Genomic DNA, 20,246 nt, shown 5'->3' with positions numbered 1-20,246 from the left:
CCTCAAACCACGCCAGCCAGCACTCCCCTGATTTAATCCTAGCCTAATCACAGGATAATTTACAATGACCAATCAATCTAACAATCAGTATGTCTTTGGACTGTGGGAGAAAACCCACACAATCATGGGGACAATGTACAAACTCCTTACAGACAGCAATGTGAATTGAGCCTGGATCACTGGTACTGGAAAGCGTTGTGTTAACCACAATGCTACCATGACACCCATTAAGGGGGATATGCCCCCAGGGCCTGATGGGATTTCTCTAAAATTATTGCCAGAGGCAAGAGACGAGATTGCTGGGGCCTTGATCAGTATCTTCATGTTCTCCTGGAGGACTAGCTAATGTACATATATTTAAAAGGCTAATGTACATATATTTAAAAAGGGAACAAGGGAAACTATAGACCAGTGAATCTCACGTCAGTTGTAGGGAAATTGCTGGGGAAAACTCTTAGGGAAAGGCTACATGAACATTTGGATATCCATGGCCCAATTAGGGAGAGCCAACATGACTTTGTGCAAAGCAAGTCGACTCTTACCAACTTGATTCAGTTTTTTGACAAGGTGGTTGAGAGAGATTGATGAAGGTAGAGCAGAGGATGTCGTCTACATGGATTTTAGTAAGGTGTTTGACAAAGTATCTCTTAGGAGGCTAATCCAGAATATTAGGATGCATGTGATCTGCGATGAATTGACTGCTTGGATTCAGAACCAGCTTGCACATAGATCACAGAGAACAGTGGTCAAATGGAGGTCTGTGATTAGTGGTGTTCTGCAGGGATCTGTGCTGGGACCTCTGCTATTTCAGATCTATATCAATGACATGGATGAAAATGCAGTTGGGTGTGTTAGAAGGTTTACAGATGACATCTGGTTTGGTGGAGTTGTGGATAGTGTAGCAGACTGGCAAAGAGTACAGCATGATTTAGATCAGTCACAGAGAACTGGCAGATGGAGCTTAACCCATAAATGGGAGGTGTTGCACCTTGGTAAGGCAAATGTGAGGCAACAGTACATGTTTAAAGGCATGACCCTTAACAGTGTTGCTGAGCAGACAGATCTTGGGGTCCAAGTTCATAGCTCCTTAAAGGTGGCTGCACAGGTCAGTTGGGTGGTTAAGAAGGTTTATGAAATCTTGCTTTTATCAGTGAAGGCATTTGTTGCAACTTCATAAAACTCTGGTTAGGCCACATCTGGAGTATTGCCTACTGTTCTGGTCACTCCATTACAGGAAGGATGTGGAGGCTTTGGAGAGGGAGCAGAAGAGGTTTACCAGGATGCTGCCTGGTTTAGAGGGCATGTGTGTTATCATGAGAAGCTGGACAACAGATTATTTACAAAGCAGTGGAGGCTGAGGGAAATCCTATAGAAGTTTATCATATATTGAGATAGGTAGATAGAATAGAGAGGGAGTACCTTTCTCCCAGGGTTGAGATGTCTAATACCAGAGGGCATACATTGAAGGTGAGAGGGGGTAGGTTCAAGGGGGATGTGAGAGGTAAATTTTTTAATCAGGGAAAGGTGATTGCCTGGAATGTGCTATCTGGTGTGGTGATAGAAGCAAATACATTAGTGGCTTTTAAGAGATGTTTAGATAGTCACCGAGATAGAGGGAAATGGACATTGTGTAGGTAGGAGGGATTCGTGTTTGGGTTTTGTGATTTACTTTTCAGCTGTTCGGCTATGTTCGTAGGCTGAAGGGTCTGTTCCTGTGCTGTACACCATATTCTAAACATCAGCTAGTACTCTAGATGCCTCAGCATAAAAGGGATGGAATTAGTGTAGCAATGAGATTTGATCTTGGCTTCACAGACCTTGATATAGAATCAAAATCAATATGGGTCTAACATAGCAAAAGACAGAAATAATTGGTAAGAGTTATCTATAGGTCACCAAACAATAATGACAAAATCAGGCAGACATATCCAGAAATTAGATGTCCATATTACAGTGCTTACGAGAGGTTTTAATCTACACACAGACTACACAAATCAAATTTACTGTAATTTGATATAACATGCTTCTGTGGAATGCAAACAAGATTTTTTTTGGAACAACATGTTGAGGAAATGGCCAGGATAAAGGCTAAATTAAAATTAAAAATAAATCTTTGGATGCTAGAAATCTGTCTTAAGAACAGCTAATTCCGGAAGGACTCTAAAGGTCAAGTGGTATCCATGAAAAGAGGTGTGTGTGTGTGTGTGTGTGTGTGTGTGTGTGTAGAGGGAGCATGAAGGGATAAGGAGGGGATCCCACTACCAGACAAGTCTTTCCACCCCCCCCCCCCCCACTTCCTGCAGGTACAGTTCCTTCCATGACTCTCTTGATCACTAGCCCATCTCCACCATTCTCCCTCCTGGCATTTATCCCTACAACTATGCTAAGTGTTACAGCTGCCCTTAGGACTCCTGTTTCACCTCTATATAGAACCCTAAGCAGTCCACCCAGGTGAGCAACGTTTCACCTTCCAGTCTGATGGGTTCATTTATTGGATCGAGTATTCCTGGTGCATGCTCCTCTACATCAGTGAGACCTGATGCTGATTGCTTCATTTAGCACCTTTCCTCTGTCTGCTGCACCAAACAAGATCTCCCAGTGGCCACCAATTTCAATTTCTCTTTCCATTCCCACATCAACATTTCTGCCCATTGCTGTCTCTACTAACATGATGAGACCAGACATAGAATGAAGAAGCAGGATCTCATATTGGTAATCTTCAACCTGATTGAATCAATTCCTCTAACTTCAGGTAACCACTCAACTCTTTTATCCCTGTTCCTCTACCCTTTTTGTTCCCCTTTATTCCGTTGGCTCTTTCACTCCTTTTCTTATTTTTCCACCCTCACAACTTGCCTATCACCTCTTTCAGGTTCTCCAACTCCTTCTCTTTACTACTAAAGAGAAGCTAGCCAGGAATATAAAGGAGGATAGCAAAAGCTTTTTTAGATATGTGAAGAGAAAGAAGATAGTTAAGAACAAAGTTGGGCCCTTGAAGAATGAATTGAGTGAAATTGTTATGGGTAACAGAAAAATGGCAGAAGAATTTAATAAGTACTTTAGATCTGTCTTCGCTAGGGAAGACACAAGCAATCTCCCAGATGTATGGATGGGCCAAGGACATAGGGTAACAGAGGAAATGAAACAGATTGACATTAGGAAGGAAACGGTGATGAGTAGACTGATGGGACTGAAGGCTAACAAATCCCCAGGTCCAGATGGTCTGCATCTTAGGGTACTAAAGGAGGTGGCCCTGGAAATTACGGATGCATTGGTAATCATTTTCCAATGTTCCTTAGATTCAGGATCAGTTCCTGAGGATTGGAAAATGGCTAAAGTTATCCCTCTTTTTAAGAAAGGAGGGAGGGAGAAAACAGAGAACTATTGTCCTGTCAGCCTAACATCAGTAGTGGGGAAGATGCTAGAGTCCATTATTAAAGATGAAATAGTGGCATATCTAGATAGCAGTGATAGGATTGGGCTGAGCCAGCATGGATTTACCAAGGGCAAATCATGCTTGACTAATCTATTGGAGCTTTTTGAGGATGTAACGAGGAAGATAGACAAGGGAGATCCAGTGGATGTAGTGTACCTTGATTTTCAGAAGGCATTTGATAAGGTCCCAAATAGGAGATTGGTGGGTAAAATCAGAGCTCATGGCATTGGGGGGAAGATATTGACATGGATAGAAAACTGGTTGGCAGATAGAAAGCAAAGGGTAATGGTGAATGGGTGTTTCTCAGAATGGCAGGTGGAGACTAGTGGGGTGCCACAGGGCTTGGTATTGGGACCACAGCTGTTTACGATTTACATAAACAATTTAGATGAAGGCATTGAGAATAACATCAGCAAGTTTGCTGATGATACTAAGCTGGGTGGCAGTGTGACATGTGATGAGGATGTTAGAAGAATTCAGGGTGACTTAAATAGGCTGAGTGAGTGGGCAGATACTTGGCAGATGATGTTTAATGTGAATAAGTGTGAGGTTATCCACTTTGGGAGTAAGAACAGGAAGGCAGATTATTATCTGAACGGTGAAGAGTTAGGTAAGGGAGAAATACAAAGAGATCTAGGAGTCCTTATTCATTAGTCACTGAAGGTGAATGAGCAAGTGCAGCAGGCAGTGAAGAAGGCTAATGGAATGTTGGTCTTAATTACAAAGGGAATTGAGTACAAGAGCAAGGAAATTCTTTTGCATTTGTACAGGGCCCTGATGAGACAAACACCTGGAGTATTGTGTAGAGTTTTGGTCTCCAGGGTTAAGGAAAGACATCCTGGCTATAGAGGAAGTGCAGCGTAGATTCACGAGGTTAATTCCTGGGATGTCTGGACTGTCTTACGCAGACAGGTTAGAGAGACTGGGCTTGTACACGCTGGAATTAAGGAGATTGAGAGGGGATCTGATTGCAACATATAAGATTATTAAGGGATTGGACAAGATAGAGGCTGGAAATATGTTCCAGATGCTGGGAGAATCCAGTACCAGAGGGCATGGTTTGAGAATAAGGGGTAGGTCATTTAGGACAGAGTTAAGGAAAAACTTCTTCTCCCAGAGAGTTGTGGGGGTCTGGAGTGCACTGCCTCGGAAGGTAGTGGAGGCCAATTCTCTGGATGCTTTCAAGAAGGAGCTAGATAGGTATCTTATGGATAGGGGAATCAAGGGAAATGGGGACAAGGCAGGAACTGGGTATTGATAGTAGATGATCAGCCATGATCTCAGAATGGCGGTGCAGGCTAGAAGGGCCAAATGGTCTACTTCTGCACCTATTGTCTATTGTCTATTACATGGTTTACTGTTGTTTCATATCAGATTCCTTCATCTTCAACCCTTTGCCTCTTCCACCTTCCACCTCAACACTTCTCACATAATTCCCTTTCATCCTCCCAGAATTTCACTCTTGTGTTCTTTCCCATTTCCCTACATTTTTAGTCTGGGTTTTGCCCCTTTCCTTTCTAGTCCTGATGAAGGGTTCTGGCCAGAAATGTCAAATGTTAATTTCCCTCTATAGACGTTGCCTGACTTGCTGAGTCCCTTCAGTATTTTGTGTATATAGTTCAAGATTTCTGTGATCTGCAGACTTTCTTGAGTTTCCAAATTATTATTATAGATCTGTTTTTGTCCAATGAGAAAGGAGTAATTGTTGATCTTGCTGTCAAGCAGCCTATGGGGAAGAGCGAAAATCATATGATGAAATGTTACATTGAGTTTGAAAGTGATATAATTCAATACAAAACAATCTGTTCAACATAAACAAAGGAAATTATTAAGTTGTGAAAGGAGAGTTGGCATGAGTTGTTTGGGAGAATACTGAGGACCATAGTGCTTAACCTTTAAGAAAAAACACAAATTGAGAAAAGTATGTTCCTACAAGGACAAAACCCCAAGGAAAAGTAATTCAATGCAGCTAACATTAGAAATTAAAGATAGTATTAAATCAAAGGAGGGTTGTCAAAGATAACATTTTGCCAGAGGATTGGGAGTATTTTAGAACAGAGCAAAGGAGACCCAGATGAAAAAAATGTAAGGCAAAATGTGACAGTAGACTAGAAAGAAACATAAACAAGCACAGCTGCATGAGAAGGCCTCCTCCTTACAGACAGCAAAAGGAAAATTTGTAATTGTGAAACAAGAAATGACAGAGGAATTAAAAAATACCTTGCACCTGTGATCATGGAAGACCTATAAAATTTTCCAGATTAGACAATCAAGTATTTAGTAAGAATAATGAACTGAAGGAACAAAGTATTACCCAAAAAAATAATACTAGAGAAATTGGTGGAAGTTTCTAAATCCTAACCATTTGCTGATCTACGGCCAAGGTTTGAACGAGGTGGCTTAGAGATAGTGAATGCTCTAGTTATCATTTTTCATGGTTCTATGGATCTGAAACAGCTCCTACAGATTGAAGGGCAGCAAATGTAGATCCACTATTTCAGAGAGAAAGTGGAGATCTCAAGTTGCCTGCTACAGAATCTTTTAACATGACCACAGTACATTAGCTAGTGGTAGCGTAGTGGCATCAGCATCAGATTTCGGAGTGAAGGTTTCTGTGTTCGAATCCAGCTGGAGCTGGAGAGGGATGGGCTCCACCAGGTTTCAGATGCCCAAGACAGGCCGTACAATAAGCAATCATCAAAAAGATCGGTACAAAAAGCTTGTCAAGATGGCGCTCCAACTCCTCCACCAGGAGTTAAGGACGCACACACACACACACACACACATTTCTACCGCGTCTCTCGATTCGTTACTCACTGATCCTATATTCAAAACGAAATAAGTTCATCTATTTTACTTCAGTAATGGTGACTAGGATTTGTCAGCATTGCTGGATGCCCATGAGTACAGGTATCCATTAACTGTATTCAAGTAACTATGAGGTCTTCTCATAATGACCCAGACCTTTTTGTGAAGAGAAAAGATAGTCTGTCTTTAAAACTGAAGGTCATTGCAAATCTCAAGGGGAATTCCATCATGCTAGAGTTGTGTTTCTGAAGGAGTCCGCAGCACAGCCCAGTGACTATGGAACCTCAAGACAAGGGTTACCTTCTGCTTCCCTGGCTTTCCACACCCGTGCTCTTTCCAAACCTCACCAGCAAAACAAGGCTACCGTGAAAGGTGCAGATTTCACATAGAGTAAGCTCAAAAAGAGTCAGGTGAAGATGAAATTTTGCTGCCTGCATCTGTCTAGGGGCACCTTGCAGAACACCCTGACAAAGTGAATACAATCTCATTGACTGCTGAGTGCTGCATACCCTTGCCATGAAGGACAGCAGCTCCTGCTGAAGGAAAAGGACCCAGGTGCCAGGAGCTTAAGTCTTTGAGGTAGAGCCTTAGAAGCAAAGGGAGCAAGAACATGTCAAAGTCCCTGTTCAGCTTCATTTTCCAGCAAACATATAAGGCAATCACTGGCTATCTGGAAATTAGGAACTCCTCAGTAATAATACAAATTTCATGAGAACCTGGAAAACAAAAGTTAAACTTAATGATCCTCGTCAGCTTTCAATCCTTAACACTAACGTATCATTCCAGTTACCATAGGACTATTTGACCTTAAGACAAAGGAGCAGAATTAGGACCTTCAGCCCATTGAGTCTGCTCCACTATTCCATCATGGCTGATCCCAGATCCCACTCAACCCCACACACCTGCCTTCTCACCATATCCTCTAAGGCCCTGACCAATCTGGAAACGATCAATTTCCGCTTTAAATATAGCCACAGACAGCCTCCACCATAGTCTACGGCAGAGCATTCAACAGATTCCGTACTCTCTGGCTAAAGAAATTCTGTTCTAAAAGATTGCCCCTCAATTTTGAGGCTGTGCCCTCCAGTTCTGGATAACCCCATCATAGGAAACATCCTCTACAAATCCACCTTATCTAGTCCTTTCAGCATTCGGTAGATTTCAATGAGATCGCCCCTGCATTCTTTTAAATTTCAGTGAGTACAGGCCCAAGGCTACTAAACACTCCTCATGTGTTAACCGCTTCATTCCTGAAATCACCCTTGTGAACCTCCTCTCGACTCTTGCCAATGACAGCACATCCTTTCTGAGAAAAGGGGCCCAAAACCGTTAGTCTGACTAGTGTCTTATAAAGCCTCAGCATTATCTCCCTGCTTTATTATTCTATTTCCCTTGAAATAAATGCCTTCTTTACCACAGACTAAACTTGTAAACTAACTTCTGGGAATCTTGCACATAGACACCTAAGTCCCTCTGCATTTCTGATGTTTGAAACTTCTCTTGATTTAGATAATAGTCAGCAGTGTTGTTTCTTTTACCTAAATGCATTATCATATATTTCCCAACACTGTATTCAATCTGTCACTATTTTGCCCATTCTTCCAGTTTTTCTCAGTCCTGCTGCAATTGCATTGCTTCCTCAGCACTACCCACCCCACCATCTGTCTTAAAATCATCTGCAAACTTTGTGAATGATTATCCAATCATTGACAAAAAAATGTGAAAGGTAGTACTCCCAATACTGACCCCTGAGGAACACCAATAATCACTGGCAGCCAACCAGAAAAGACCCACTTTATTCCCACTAGCTGCTTCCTGCCTGTCAGCCATACTGTGATCCATGCCAGTATCTTTTCTGTAATGCCATAGGATTTTATCTTGTTAGGCAGCTTATGTGCGGCACCTTATCAAATGCCTCCTGAAAATCCAAGTAAGTGACATCCACTGCCTCTCCTTTGTCCACCTGCTTGTTACTTCCTTGAAGAAGTCTAACAGATTTGTCAGGCAAGATTTCCCTTTACAGAAACCATGCTAACTTTGACTTATTTTATCATTGATATCCAAGTACCACTCCCACCCCTTTTTACTCTTTATATTACTGAAAAATGTTTTAGTATCCTGCTTTATATTATTGGCTAGTCTGCCCTCATATTTAATAATTTCCCTTTTTATAGCTTTTTTGTCACCTTTTGTTGGATATTAAAAGCTTCCCAATCATCCAACTTCCCACTCACTTTTACTACCTTATATGCCCTTTCCTTGACTTTATGCAGTCCTTAACTTTCCTTGTCAGTCACGGTTGCCTACCTCTGCTATTGGAGAACTTCTTCCTCTGTGGGACATATCTATCCTGCACCTTGTGAACTATTCCCAGAAACTTCAGCCACCTCTGCTCTGCTGTCATCCCTGCCAGTATCCTCCTCCAATCCACCCGGGGAAGCTCCTCTCTCATGCCTATGTAATTCCCTTTACTCCATTGCAATACTGATACAGGTGAATTATGCTTCTCCCTCTCAAATTGCAGTATGAATTCAATCGTATTATGATCACTAGCTCCTAATGGTTCCTTTACATTAAGCTCCCTAACAAGATCTGGGTTATTACACAACACCCAATCTAAGATGGCCTTTCCCTGAGGCCCAAGCACCAGCTGCTCTAAAAAGCCACCTCATAGGCGTTCAACAAATACCCTCTCTTGCGATCCATCACCACTCTGATTTAAACAATCTCCTTGCATATTGAAGTCCCCCATTACAATTATGACATTACCATTATAACATGCCTTTTCCAGCTCCCTTTGCAATCTCATCCCCACATCTTGGCCACTATTTGGAATCCTTTATATGATGCTCATAATTTTTTTTTACCCTGGTAGTTTCTTTACTCCACCAACAAAGATTCAACATTCTCTGAATTGAATTGAATTGACTTCATTTCATATATCTTTCTCATACATGAGAGTAAAAATCTTTATGTTACTTCTCCATCTAAATGTACAATGTGCAATCATAGTAATTTATAATAAATAGAATAGTAAATGTAATATAGAGTACATTCAAATCAGTGTGAGTTAATCAGTCTGATGGCCTGGAAGAAGAAGCTGTCCTGGAGCCTACTGGTCCTGGCTTTTATGCAGCAGTACCATTTCCTGGATGGTAGCAGCTGGAATAGATTGTGGTTGGGATGACTCAGGTCCCCAGTGATCCTACAGGCCCTTTCTTCACACCAGTCCTTGTAAATGACCTGAATCATGGGAAGTTCACAACAGATGCGCTGGGCCGATGTGACCCAATGTCACCTCTTTCTAAAGATGTAATTTGATTTCTTACCAACGAAGCCATACTACTGCCTGTCCTTCTGGTACAAAGCATATCCTTTGTTGTTAAACTCCCAACTATGTAGCCATGTGTCAGTGATGCCAACAACATCATGCCAGTCAATCTCTAATTGTGCCATGAGTTCATCCACCTTATCCGAATTGCTACATGCATTTAAATACAGCACTTTCAGTCCTTTAGAATTTTATTTCTGTGGTACAATTTAACTCTTTGCTCTTTCTTCATTTGTACCCATTCATTGGCTTGTCCTTCCTTACATTCATGTTGCATCCATCATCTATTTTTAAACCTGCTGATTCATCCTCAGCTCAATCATAATGGTTCCCATCCCCTGCCATATTAGTTTAAACCACTCCCAACAGCTTTAGTAAAGCCGCCGGCAAGAATATTGGCCCCTCTTGGATTCAAGTACAACCTGTCCCTTTTGTACAGGTAATTCCTACTCTAGAAGAGGTCCCAATGATCCAGAAATCTGAATCCCAGTCCCCTGTGCCAATTCTTCAGCCATGCATTTATCTGCCACCTCAGCCTATTCCTATCCTCACTGTTGCGTGACACAGGCAGCAATCCCAAGATTATACCCTTGATGTCCTGCTTCTCAGCTTCCTTCCCAACTCCCTGTACTCTGTTTTCAGGACGCCCTCCATTTTTCTACCTATGTCGTTGCTAGTACCAATATGAATTACCTATTGGGTTGCATCATATGCTGTTGTGAAGGTCCAATAATGAATGTAATGGATATCCCTGGCCAATTACTTTAATGGTTTGCCACATCATCTAAGTATTTCTTCAAAGTGACATCCTGTATAAAGAATCCAGACTGCTGCATAAACATACTTCCTGTATGAATCTCTCAAGAAGAGTCAAAATGATTTCTGTGAATATTATTTATACAAACATCCAGAAAAGTTTGATTGAACGGTTTGCGGTGGTTGTGGAATTGGAGGTTATATTTGGTTAGGAAATCAGCTGAGAGGCAAGGAAAGGAGAGCAGGCACTCAAATTAGCAGGAGCTAAGCAATGGTGGCCACAAGGGTGCTGTTGAGAACTCAATTATTTATCATATTTAATAATAATTTAGAAGATGGCATATAATGTTATATTGCCATAAATATGCTGGAACATTAATGTACAAAGATATATTATTGTATTGAGTTTAATGGGGAGAATACGAAAAGATTTGGTGGATCAAGGAGGTTTGAAAATTTACGGTAGGGTAGGTACATGGATCAATAGAATATCATGGGTGAGTACAAAGTTCAATCAAACTGGCCAATGGTATTCTAGTTTTTAGACAGTACTTGCAGGTATGGTATACCAGGAAGTCTAAGTTATTCTAAGCTTCTACAAAGCTTTCCTATGAAAGTAATGGAGTAATTTGAAAACTTCTAAACACTACTTTTCAGAAAATATATATTTTACTTGAAAGAGATGTGGTGTAGATTTACATGATTTACCTCTAGACTCAGTTAATGGTAGAACAAGCTCCAGATGTTAAATGTCTACTGCTGTTCTTAATGTTTTTTCAGGTGTAAATTCCTGAAAAAAAAATTAGGCTGAGGCTGTATGTTTCAAAAGGTTAAAGCAGTGTCTTTAAATAGAATTAATTATTCATTTCTTCATTACATACAGTATCTCTGATTTCTGGATAACGCTGCTAGAAAATATGGATAATGATATACAACATATTTTAAGAGGTGTAATAAAAGAAAGATGTACAATAAATGCAACAGTCTATAGAATATTAGCCTTCATGGTACAATGGGATGAAAGAAATTTAGCATCCGCAGCTGGCACTACACACAATTCCCAAACTTATTACAACTATTCATATTAAAGTATACAGAAGAATATTGTTAAATTCATACCTGTCCAGAAACCCAGTTTATTTCAGTTTGGAGTCATATACTAGTAAATCCTGTCACATGAAGCTCACAAATAATTCACCCTTACTTATTAATTTCATTTGCTTAAATACGTATATAATCATTGCAACCTAGACAGGATCCACCCATTAGAGTATTAATAAACAGAAATGAGTTAATAGTGCATGAAGACCTTAAAGTGGAACAGTGGGAGTGTTGAATATTCCTTTCTTAAATCAGCTGTAAGTAATTACTGCATGGTATGTTTCTGACTATTATCTCAACAGATCAATTGGATGTGAAGAATGGTTAATCAGAGAAGACACAGAGGTCTTTTTGGAATATTGCTGGGATTACAGGTAAATCAGTAATGTTTTAATTGCCATTTCAATCTGTTATGAAATCATTAATTTAGCTGAAACGATGCCAGCAGATATCACAGGGGTATTATATGGGAGATAAAACTGTTACTATCAATTGAACTTTCAGCCAGTTTAAAGGCAGACCCTACCACAAGAGCTTCATTTTGTGTTAGCTGTATGATTCTCCTTTAGTTCTTATTGCATTCATATATGCAAGCATTACATTATGTAAACTAAGAGCTGCTTCTCTGCTCTTGTCCATTTAATGGGTATGATGTTGGACCATAGAGAGACACCTTCTAATTTGTATTTATTCATGTTTTATTCCTGGCTACAGCAAAATTTCTGAATAATAATAATATGAAATTAGCATTAATCCATGTTATTTTGCCTTGATTTCACTTGATATTATTCACAGGAGAAATTAGGCCATTTAAATTCCTAATTTATTATCTATCTTTTTCCTAATTTAACATCAATCTTCCAACATTGCTAATGTAAAAATAATGCATTGAATAGATGGTCTTTGCTTTGAATAACCACGAGGGATTAAATATCTTACTTCAGCTTATTATCAGAACACACTGATGTGCAAATTTATTATGCAGTTCAAACCAGAGTAAGCATCCTAATGTGATTTTAAGGAAGAAATCAAGTTGAAATCTGGAACATTCATTAAGTTATATTTATCGTGCAAATTGATTTATCAAGTTCTGTTTGAAATTTAACCTTGTCAAAAGTGTAGAATGTATTTTAAAGATCATTGTGCTTAGCAGATTTAAATTTGTCTTGATAGTGAATCTTAAGCACAGGGCTTTAATTAACTGATAACTAACAGTTGATGTAACTGTGATTAAACTATAATTTAAGATATTCCTATGGTATTGAATGGACAAACCATTGCTGGTTGATATGTATCAAGATGCAAATGCAAAAACGGTGTGGTTAAAATGGTGCTGACAAGCGAGTTTATTCCAGTATTTTGATTATATTGGCCAAGCTCTTCAACAGAGGTCACTGACTCATAAGCCAGCTCTTTTTTCTTATGTCTACCCACCAAAGTCATAGATCCTTCTACAACCTGGCACAGTCATATTGGAGACAATGACATCCATAGTCAGGAAAATTCTCAGGAACATGTTGTGGACCATCTGCTGGTGCTCCACAAGTCAACTCATTTGAATCCTGTATTCACTGCAGTTCAGAAGAATGAGGGGTGACCTAATTGAAACATATTGAATGGTGAAAGGCCTTGATAGAGTAGATGTGAAGAGGATGTTTCCAGTGGTGGAAGAGTCTAAGACCAGAGGACACAGCCTCAGAATAGAGGGATGTGCTTTTAGAACAGAGATGAGGAGGAATTTCTTCAGCCAGAGAGTGGTAAATTTGTAGAATTCTTTGCCATAGGCAGCTGTGGAGGCCAAGTCTGTATGTATATTTAAGGCATAGCTTGATAGACTCCTGATTGTTTAGGGTGGGCATGAAGGGATATGGGGAGAAGGCAGGAAATTGGGGCAGAGAGGCAAAATTAATCAGCCATGATGAAATGGCGGAGCAGACTAGATAGGCCAAGTGACCTAAATCTGCTCCTGTATCTGATGGTCTTATGGAATCCTTTGACTGGCTGAATATCTTATGTGGTTAATAGTAATGCAGGTTTTTAATGTCCTTTACTTCAGTGTATCCTCAAACAATTTAGAATGATTTAGCTGTGCCTGACTTCACCTCAGTCAGCAGTCATTCAAAAACCAGCAGGAACATTGAGCTAGGCAGTGACTCCATGGTAACATGTTACCATGTAAGAAGTGCATGATTGTGTTCCAAGGATCAATTTTATATAAGAGTTACTACAAGAGATGTGAGCAGGAGTCTTTGAAATTGTATTTACAGGAAAATAATAGTTTGTAATAAATGAAATATGTTATTTGCATTTCTGCAAATGTATACTGTAAAAGCAAAAATATTTGTGAAGTCAAGTTAAAGTCCACTGTAGTCAGAAATAAAAGGAATTCATAATAGGGAAGATGGAAACAGCAGCACAATTTAATAAACATTACCAAATATTATCAAAGTCCCCTTGATTCAGAAACAAGAATTGTAAGTGATAAGTGAAAGGACATTAGTAACAAAAGAATGCTAAAGAAACAAATGACTGAAAGCTAATAAATCCTCCGACTTGATAACTTGCATCCCGAAGAATGAAATGGCACAGGGACGAATATAATGGATGTATTGATTATCAGCTTCCAGAGTTCTGTAACTAATGGAGTAGCCCCAGAATACAGGGTGCAAAATATAATCAATATAAGGGGGAGGGAGGAGGGGGAGGGGTAGAAGGGAGAGTGGGTGAAGGGATGAAGGAGAGGGAGAGGGAAGAGGAAGAGGAAGAGTGGAGAGGGAGAGGGAGAGAAAGGAGGAGAGAGGGGAGAGGGAGAGGGAAGAAGGAGAGGAAGAGGGGAGAAGTGAGACAGAGAGGGAGAGGTATGAGAGGAGCGCTAAATAATTGTCAGCCTAGAAGTGTAGTGCATAAACTGTTATAAAGGATGAAGTAACAATATAACAGATTCTTAGAAAACATTAATGACATCAGAAAAATTTATCATGGTTTCTCGGAAAGAGAAATCAGGTTTTTCAAATTTATTGACGTTTTAAGAGGAATCAACTGATAGAATAGATGAGAGAGTAAACTTGTCGATGTGTTGATTTTCAGAAAGCTTTTGACAAAATTATACAGAAAATTATATAGAAAACTATTGACAAAATTATATATTATCAAAAATTACATTGGTTGAAAATCAGTTCAGGAAGAGGAGACTGAAAATAGGCATAAAATAGACCTTGTTTTGGTAACAGGTGTTAATTGGAGGGATTGGTATTTGGAGCAATACAATATAGCATGGATTTGGATGAGGGAAGCAAGTGTAATATCTTGAATTTTGGCAACTACACAAAACATGGTGGTCTATAAACTGTGAGGAGGAGACACGTCTTCAATGCATTTTAGGCAGATTGTGTGAGTAGATAATAAATATGGATAAATGTGAAATTATTCATTGGTAGAAAGAACAGAAAGTGTTTGCTGGGAAGTACTTACTTACTTACTTAAGCCCATCACCCCTGCTGGAGCACCGGTCGCCGACAGCCGCATTACAGAGTCCCTGTCCTGAGCCACTCTGTCAAGTTGCCCCAGGTGTAAGATATCTTCTAGATCCCTTCACTCCCAGGAATGAGGTCTTGGGAACCTCTGCAGGCACTTCTCTAACTCTTAGTTTTGACAGGATAGGGTTGCGGGCACCATCCCCAACCCTCCTCCTTTCTCTGCTTGGCTTGGCGAAGTTTAGGCTGGGACTAAGGTGGTCTTATACAACTGCCACTGAATGCAAACGTACGGATGCACTGAGTAGTTAAGAAGGCAATTGTTCTTTTAGCTCTTAAAGGAAAGAGGATTTGAGTACAGGACCAAGGATGTCTTGGCATAATTATATATTATCTCAGGGGGACCACACTTGTTTCATGCACAGCTTTAATTTCTTTATCACAGAAAAGATAGAGTTTCCACAGAGGAAATGCAGCAACGTTTACCAGTTTGATTACTAAAGTGGTGAAATTGCCAAATACAGAGAAATTAAGTCAACTAGGTTTGCATTCACTAGAGCTGAGAATAATGAAAAGATCAACAAAATCTTACAACATACTGACAGAACTAGATGCAAAGAAGGTGCTTCTTCTCTTAGCATGTGGCAAGACTTTTAAGACTGTGATGAGGAAAACTTCTTTACCCAGAGAGTAGTGGACTCGTAGAATTCTCTTCCACTGAAAGCTGCCGAGCACAGGTCACTGAATACATTTATGAAGAAGACGGACAAGAAACTGCAGTGTTGTGGATGCAGCTTGTCATATCACGAACATGAGCTTCCCACCCATGGATTCTTTCTACACTTTCTAGTAAAGCAGCCAGCCTAATCAATGACCCCCTACCACACTGGATGTTCTCTCTTCTCCCCCGCCCCCATTGGTCAGAAGTTAGAAAAGCCTAAAAGACAACTTCTATCGCACTGTTATTAAACCATTAAACACTTCAGTGGTACATTAAGCACAAAATGCTGGAGAAACTCAGCAGGCCAGGAAGTATCTATGGAAAAGAATAAGCAGTCAATGTTTTCGGGCTGAGACCCTTCATCAGGACTGCCTGGCCCGCTGAGCGCCTCTGGCATTGTGCGTGTGTTGCTTTGGATTCTCCGGCATCTCCAGATGTTCTCATGTCTGTAGTATAATAAGATGACCTATTGACCTTACAACCTACTTCGTAATAAGCTTACACATTGCTATCTACCTGCATTGCACTTTCTCTGTAACTGTAACAGTCTATTCTACACTCTGTTACTGTTTTACATTGTACTTCCTCAGTGTGCTGTTGTAGCAAATTGATCAGTATGAATGTCATGCAAGACAAGTTTTTCTCTCTCCCTTGGTTTATTTGACAATAATAAACCAAGTTACCAATTCACATCCAGATGGGAAGTTATTGTTAAATGCAAACCCGTGGACTATATATGTCATCACCCTGCAATCTTTGCCTTTGATTTACACTCACTGAACAAGCAAAATTTTGTTGAATTTGCTCTTGATTATTTTTGCCCTTGTTTCTTCATACAGGTTGGAGCACTGGTTCTGTACTACCATTGACACATACCTTGCCACATCAGTGTGGTCCAAGTTTCAAACGTTGTTTCAATAGAAATGAGTGACCTAACTGACCAGTGAGAATGAAGTTTCCAAATGAAACACGAGCAGAAAATGCTGAAAATCCCCAGGTCAGGCAACAAAAAAACACAATTAACTTTTCTGCTCCTTGACCTTTCGCTGGTTTTCTAATTTCATCTCCTAACTACTGGATCTATTTTGTTCTTCTTAGAGGTTGTCTGATCTGTTGAATATTACCAGCATTTAGTGAATCTGCAGTATTTTGCTTTAGTATTCAAATGAACCATGTTTGAGAAGCAGAATTGTGGTGTTATCAATGTACCCATAGCTCCGTTTATATATTGGACAAACCCCCAGTGGTAGTTAGACATTTGACAAAAGAGCCTTATTTTTTGTGTATATGTGCCCTAAGTATTAAACTAATTTCACTTATTATGAAAGTTCTGGCCTATCAAATTAACAATAAACTCTCCTAAATATCCAGTTGTCCATAGCTGGGAAGAATTGTGATTAACCATATTCTAAATGACCCAGTGCTGGCAATCACTGACTACTTGCAGAAATATTGTGAGAATTTTCAATCAGAATCAGGTTTAACATTAAGGGCATATACCATGGCAATTGTTGTATAGCAGCAACAATTTTATCGCAATACATGATGATAAAAAGTATGCATTCCGATTAGTATATATAAAAGAGAAAATTAAATTAAATAAGCATTGCAAAAGGAGAGAGAAAAAATTACTGAGGCAGTGGGTTCATTGTCCATTCAAAAATCTGATGGAAGAAGGGAAAAAGCTGTTCCTGAATGTTGAGTGTGTGCCTTCTGGCTCCTGTAACCTCCACCTTGATGGTAGCTGTTATAGAAACGTAGAAACATAGAAAATAGGTGCAGGAGTAGGCCATTCGGCCCTTTGAGCCTGCACTGCCATTCTGTATGATCATGGCTGATCATCCAACTCAAAACCCTGTACCTGCTTTCTCTCCATACCCCCGATCCCTTTAGCCACAAGGGCCATATCTAACTTCCTCTTAAATATAGCCAATGAACAAACCTCAACTGTTTCCTGTGGCAGAGAATTCCACAGATTCACCACTCTCTGTGTGAAGAAGTTTTTCCTCATCTCGGTCCTAAAAGGCTTCCCCTTTATCCTTAAACTGTGACCCCTCGTTCTGGACTTCCCCAACATCGGAAACAATCTTCCTGCATCTAGCCTGTCCAATCCCTTTAGAATTTTATATGCTTCAATAAGATCCCCCCTCAATCTTCTAAATTCCAGTGAGTATAAGCCTAGTCGATCCAGTCTTTCTTCATATGAAAGTCCTGTCATCCCAGGAATCAATCTGGTGAACCTTCTCTGTACTCCCTCTATGGCAAGAATGTCCTTCCTCAGATGAGGGGACCAAAACTGCACACAATATTCTAGGTGCAGTCTCACCAAGGCCTTGTACAACTGCTGTAGAACCTCCCTGCTCCTGTACTCAAATCCTTTTGCTATGAATGCCAACATACCATTTGCCTTTTTCACCGCCTGCTGTACCTGCATGCCCACCTTCAATGACTGGTGTACAATGACACCCAGGTCTCGTTGCACCTCCCCGTTTCCTAATCAGCCACCGTTCAGATAATAATCTGTTTTCCTGTTCTTGCAACCAAAGTGGATAACCTCACATTTATCCAATTAAATTGCATCTGCCATGCATTTGCCCACTCACCTAACCTATCCAAGTCACCCTGCATCCTCTTAGCATCCTCCTCACAGCTAACACCGCCACCCAGCTTTGTGTCATCCGCAAACTTGGAGATGCTGCATTTAATTCCCTCGTCTAAATCATAAATATATATTGTAAACAACTAGGGTCCCAGCACTGAGCCTTGCGGTACCCCACTAGTCACTGCCTACCATTCTGAAAAGGTCCCGTTTACTCCCACTCTTTGCTTCCTGTCTGCCAACCAATTCTCTATCCACATCAATACCATACCCCCAATACCATGTGCTTTAAGTTTGCACACTAAACTCTTGTGTGGGATCTTGTCAAAAGCCTTTTGAAAATCTAAATATACCACATCCACTGGCTCTCCCCTATCCACTCTACTAGTTACATCTTCAAAAAATTCTATAAGATTCGTCAGACATGATTTTCCTTTCACAAATCCATGCTGACTTTGTCCGATGATTTCACCACTTTCCAAATGTGCTGTTATCACATCTTTGATAACTGACTCTAGCATTTTCCCCACCACCGATGTCAGACTCACCGGTCTATAATTCCCCGGTTTTTCTCTCCCTCCTTTTTTAAAAAATGGGTTTACATTAGCCACCCTCCAATCCTCAGGAACTAATCCAGAATCTAAGGAGTTCTGAAAAATTATCACTAATGCATCCACTATTTCCTGGGCTACTTCCTTAAGCACTCTGGGATGCAGACCATCTGGCCCTGGGGATTTATCTGCCTTTAATCCCTTCAATTTAGCTAACACCACTTCCCTACGAACATGTATTTCCCTCAGTTCCTCCATCTCACTAGACCCTCGGTCCCTCACTATTTCCGGAAGATTATTTATGTTCTTTATATTTGTTTTTCTATGAGAAGAGGGCATGTCCTGGCTGATAGAGGTTCTCAATGATGGGTGACTGCCTTTTTGAGGCATTGCCTTTTGAAGGTACCCTGTTTGCTGGGGAAGCTAGTGCCCATGATGATGCTGGGAGAGCTTATAACTTTCTGCAGCCTTTTCCAATCCTTCATACCAGAGGTGATATAACCAGTCAGAATACTCTCCATGTAGCATCTATAGAAATTTGCGAGTGTCTTTTGAGACATACCAAGTCTCTTCAAACTCCTAATGAAATATATCCGCTGTTGTGCTTTCTTTGTAATTGCATCAATATGTTGGGTCCAGGAGAGATTCTCAGAGATGTTGACACCCAGGAACTTGAAACTGCTTACCCTTTCCACTTCTGATGCCTCAAAGAGGACTTGTGTTTTCCCTCTACTTTCCCTTCCTGAGGTCCACAATGAATTCCAATCCAATGTCAGTCATACTGACATGGAGTGCAAAGTTGTTGCTGTGACACCACTCAAACAGCTAATCTATCCTCCTCATCACCATCTGAAATTCTGCCAACAATAGTTGTGTCATCAGCAAAATTTATAGATGCTGTTTGAGCTGTACCTAGCCACACAATTGTGGGTGTAGAGAGAGTAGAGCAGTGCTTTAAACATACAGCAGAGGGAGGTTCAGAGGCATTGGCTTTGGAGTTTGTTAATTAGAACTGAGGATGTGATTGAGTTGAGCTGTAATGAATAAACTGGAGCCTGACGTAGGTTTTAGGTATTAATTGGGTATTGGAAGAGATTGGTCCATAACAACACCGCACAACTCAGTACATCATCTGGTGCAACTGAATAAGACTGATTTGATACTCAAGCCAAACCCACACATAGTACCTCCCTAGAAATTTAACATAAGACTTGAGTTATTTCCAGTACCATTCTGAAGCAGAGCGAGGGCTGTGCAGAACCAGATCAGAAGTGGCTTTGCTGTGCTGATATACAAGATTGATTAATCTTCTCTTGATTATTCTTATCATGTTGAAACACAAAGAGGTGAAGGAGAAAAAAAAACTTGTTTTACAATTCAGCATCAGAACATTAAAATAAGCAAAAAAAGGTAGGATTTTCAGGCCATCTAGTTAACTCAGCCTAGACATCTGAGCACAATATGCTTCTG

The sequence above is a fragment of the Hypanus sabinus genome, chromosome 12 (assembly GCF_030144855.1).
Source record: "Hypanus sabinus isolate sHypSab1 chromosome 12, sHypSab1.hap1, whole genome shotgun sequence".
NCBI classification, from domain to species: domain Eukaryota; kingdom Metazoa; phylum Chordata; class Chondrichthyes; order Myliobatiformes; family Dasyatidae; genus Hypanus; species Hypanus sabinus.
This window is presented reverse-complemented; position numbering follows the sequence as displayed.